General features: G+C 37.3%; 1 protein-coding gene across 1 annotated transcript in view; it reads right to left on the bottom strand.

Moving 5' to 3' along the window:
* Positions 1-4,201: 4,201 nt before the first annotated feature.
* The window catches only part of flt4 (fms related receptor tyrosine kinase 4), an 81,341-nt gene continuing 80,857 nt past the window's right edge, over positions 4,202-4,685 (bottom strand). The window contains exon 28 of the mRNA XM_084197952.1: positions 4,202-4,685. This exon is cut by the window's right edge and continues 826 nt beyond it. The gene's annotated coding sequence lies outside the window, so the exon portion shown is untranslated.

Below are 4,685 nucleotides of genomic sequence, written 5' to 3'. Positions count from 1 at the left end.
AGCTGACGATTTTCACCTGCTTTAATAATAATAATAATATTATATACCATTTAGCTGACGATTTTCACCTGCTTTAATAATAATAATATTATATACCATTTAGCTGATGATTTTCACCTGCTTTAATAATAATAATATGATATACCATTTAGCTGACGATTTTCACCTGCTTTAATAATAATAATATTATATACCATTTAGCTGACGATTTTCACCTGCTTTAATAATAATAATATGATATACCATTTAGCTGACGATTTTCACCTGCTTTAATAATAATAATATTATATACCATTTAGCTGACGATTTTCACCTGCTATAATAATAATAATATTATATACCATTTAGCTGACGATTTTCACCTGCTTTAATAATAATATTATATACCATTTAGCTGACGATTTTCACCTGCTATAATAATGATATTATATACCATTTAGCTGACGATTTTCACCTGCTTTAATAATAATAATATTATATACCATTTAGCTGACGATTTTCACCTGCTATAATAATAATAATATTATATACCATTTAGCTGACGATTTTCACCTGCTATAATAATAATAATATTATATACCATTTAGCTGACGATTTTCACCTGCTATAATAATAATAATATTATATACCATTTAGCTGACGATTTTCACCTGCTATAATAATTTTTATTTTTTTTATTTTTTAGTCATTTAGCAGACACTCTTATCCAGAGCGACTTACAGGAGCAATTAGGGTTAAGTGCCTTGCTCAAGGGCACATCAACAGATTTTTCACCTAGTCGGCTCGGGGATTAGAACCAGCGACCTTTCGGTTACTGGCACAACGCTCTTACCCACTAAGCTACCTGCCGCCCTGATATTATATACCATTTAGCTGACGATTTTCACCTGCTTTAATAATAATAATATTATATACCATTTAGCTGACGATTTTCACCTGCTATAATAATAATAATATTATATACCATTTAGCTGACGATTTTCACCTGCTATAATAATAATAATATTATATACCATTTAGCTGACGATTTTCACCTGCTTTAATAATAATAATATTATATACCATTTAGCTGACGATTTTCACCTGCTTTAATAATAATAATATTATATACCATTTAGCTGACGATATTCACCTGCTTTAATAATAATAATATTATATACCATTTAGCTGACGATTTTCACCTGCTTTAATAATAATAATATGATATACCATTTAGCTGACGATTTTCACCTGCTTTAATAATAATAATAATATTATATACCATTTAGCTGACGATTTTCACCTGCTTTAATAATAATAATAATATTATATACCATTTAGCTGACGATTTTCACCTGCTATAATAATAATAATATTATATACCATTTAGCTGACGATTTTCACCTGCTATAATAATAATAATATTATATACCATTTAGCTGACGATTTTCACCTGCTATAATAATAATAATAATATTATATACCATTTAGCTGACGATTTTCACCTGCTTTAATAATAATAATATTATATACCATTTAGCTGACGATTTTCACCTGCTATAATAATAATAATATTATATACCATTTAGCTGACGATTTTCACCTGCTATAATAATAATAATAATATTATATACCATTTAGCTGACGATTTTCACCTGCTTTAATAATAATAATAATATATACCATTTAGCTGACACTATTTTCCAAAGCGCCTTACAGTCATGGTACACATTTCCTTTATGGGTGGCCCCAGCGCGATTCGAACCCACCATCCTGGCGTTACAAGTGCCATGCTCTACCAACTGAGGCATACATTCCTTCATCTGTCAGAGCAGATTAAGGAAAGGAGACACAAGGAGACGAGGATTCAGACTATTGAGATGCACCCAGAGGCTGGCAGTATATTCAGACTATTGAGATGCACCCAGAGGCTGGCAGTATATTCAGACTATTGAGATGCACCCAGAGGCTGGCAGTATATTTCCAGGGGATGGGATGGTCAACTGTAGGAAGATTGTAATTGATAAATTGTGCCTTACGTTTTGTAAAGCCCATGTCATATGTCTCACAAATACAAATCGAGTGTTTTCAAGCGTTCTTTTTTAAAATTTCTATGTTGACTGAACCAGGGTTTTCTTATTCTGATTTCATAATGAGAGGGGAGGGGAGGAGAGGGGAGGGGAGGGGAGGAGAGGGGAGATAGATGTTAGGCTGGTTGGTGTCTGGAGATAACGGAGCTACCACTGGACTCTACCGAATCTGTGACGGTATTGACTGAATTATAGACCAGCAGCTCTAGAACTAGTCTTGGTTCTAGAACTACAACGTTGTCAATCAGTGGTCAGTGTTTACTACCCTGCCCCGCCCCCTCTCCTTTTTATAAAATGTTTCCTAAATCCCATTTTGACTGACCGTACTATCTGTTCAATGTCCTTGTGTCAAATCCTTTTGTTATGAAATTGTTTTTGCTTTTACCAATTTTTTTATTTATTATTTTTTTTACTTTTTCATTTCCAGCCTACCTTCTGAGACTTTTTAAAGGATTCGGACGTCTCATCTTTGCCAAACAAAGAGAAAGAATAGTATTTCCTTAGTTTCTTCTTATATTTTACACTGTCAGTATGTAAATGTGTTGTTCTTTTGACTGTAATTGATAACAATCGGTATAATCCGTTTTGACGTTGTTACAGGGTTTCTGTGTGAAGGGAGGGAACTGTTAGTTATAAGAGCTACGTCCCAAATGGCAACCTATTGCCAATGTAGTGCACTACTTTTTGATCAGGGCCCATAGGGCTATCATCAATGTAGTGCACTACACAGGGAATAGGGTGCCATTTGGGATGCCTTCAAGATGTATCAATGGTTTCATCGCTACCATGACAACTAAGATGAAGGCCATTTTAAGTCTGTTAAAACAGGTATTTCTGGACTAGAAGGGTCAGACATTTCCCTGTAATGAAAGAATCCGATGACGTGTCATCAGTGAAACAACCCGTTGTACTACCAGTAAAGTTGCTTTAGCAACCACGGTGTTCTAGTTCCTACTTCCTCATGACAACAGACAACCACTGACCTCAAGACTATTCACGCTCCTTCCTTTAGAGACGATGATTTTGTGATGATCTAGTTATTGGCTGTTCTTACTCAAATCGGCCTGGATCATTCCAAGCAAAACAACATTCAAATTTGTTGCATAAAAACTGACACAAGTATTTGTTGGATTTGATACATTTCAGTGGGAACATTCCACCCATAGAACTGGAACTCATTGTAAACTTCTGTTAACGTAGCAATGTGGACTTCAGCTTCCTGATTCAGCTCACTGTCTCTCTCGCCACGTGTAGCTAGCTGTGTCCGGGGGGTCGTCTTGGTCACCAGTCCTACGCCCATCCCTGATAATGGGTAATAGTTTAGATGACTGGTTTCTGATAACTGCAGATATCTGAGACCACATGTTGATCTCTGTTGCTCTATCCTATTTCAGCTGAGACCACAAGGAAACGATGTGTCAATAGGCTTTTACGCCGTCATCTTTGTCAAAAGGCTGACGTCCAGCCATCGCTGAGCGTTTGGTTAGATGACTCACTCCATTATTCTCTCCTAAACTCTATTTCCATCTCCTCTCCTCCCTCATCCATCCTTCAGTCAGGTGGATGGACGCTCCCCCACCTTATGGACGCTCCCCCACCTTATGGACGCTCCCCCACCTTATGGACGCTCCCCCACCTTATGGACGCTCCCCCACCTTATGGACGCTCCCCCACCTTATGGACGCTCCCCCACCTTATGGACGCTCCCCCACCTTATGGACGCTCCCCCACCTTATGTCTGTCCCAAATGCCACTCTATTCCCTATATAGTGCACTACTTTAGAGTCCTAAAGGCCCTGGTCAAATGTAGTGCTCTCAATAGGGAACCATTTGTGATGCACCCTAGAGAGAAGCCAGCAGACTGATACCAATTCAGAAAGTTCTAGACCTGTCAGAACCAGTCGTTTCATCTGGAGTAGAACCATATTAAGTCACCAGCATATATTACATCACTGGTCTTCATTCATACATCCAGTCCATTCTCTGAACACCCCTCCCACTCACTCTACAGTGATCTCATCATGATAGGTTGTACTAACAGATCAGAATAACATACTATAATATGAAGTTTGCACACTTCCCATATTGCTATCGTAATTATTATTAGCAAAATAACAGATGTGAGACATGACTAAAGAAGATATATTGCTTTATTTATTTTCATATTTTTGTACAAATAAACAAAAGAAGCTTACTCTGTATAAAGATACAAATCTGAACTGTGGTTGATATAAAATACTTTGGGTTTGGTTCTGACATAATACTGCCACCCAGTGACTGGATAGAGAACTGCAGGTCCAGACTGCTCAATCCAGTATGGGTCAGTAGGTCACGGAGATGGGGAGGAGGAGGGGGATTGAGATGGGATTGAGTATACTACAATATAATCCCAACCCTTGTGGCTAGCAAGACCGGAAATCCGAATTGAATGTCGCTCATTTCGTGAAACAGTAGTGAAACAGTAGTGGAACAGTAGTGGAACAGTAGTGGAACAGTAGTGGAACAGTAGTGAAACAGTAGTGAAACAGCAGTGAAACAGTAGTGAAACAGTAGTGAAACAGTAGTGGAACAGTAGTGAAACAGTAGTGGAACAGTAGTGAAACAGTAGTGGAACAG

Source organism: Coregonus lavaretus (assembly GCF_964263955.1).
Source record: "Coregonus lavaretus genome assembly, contig: HAP1_SCAFFOLD_1005, whole genome shotgun sequence".
NCBI lineage: Eukaryota > Metazoa > Chordata > Actinopteri > Salmoniformes > Salmonidae > Coregonus > Coregonus lavaretus.
Note: the sequence above shows the minus strand (reverse complement) of the source record. Positions and strands in the feature narration are given on the sequence as shown.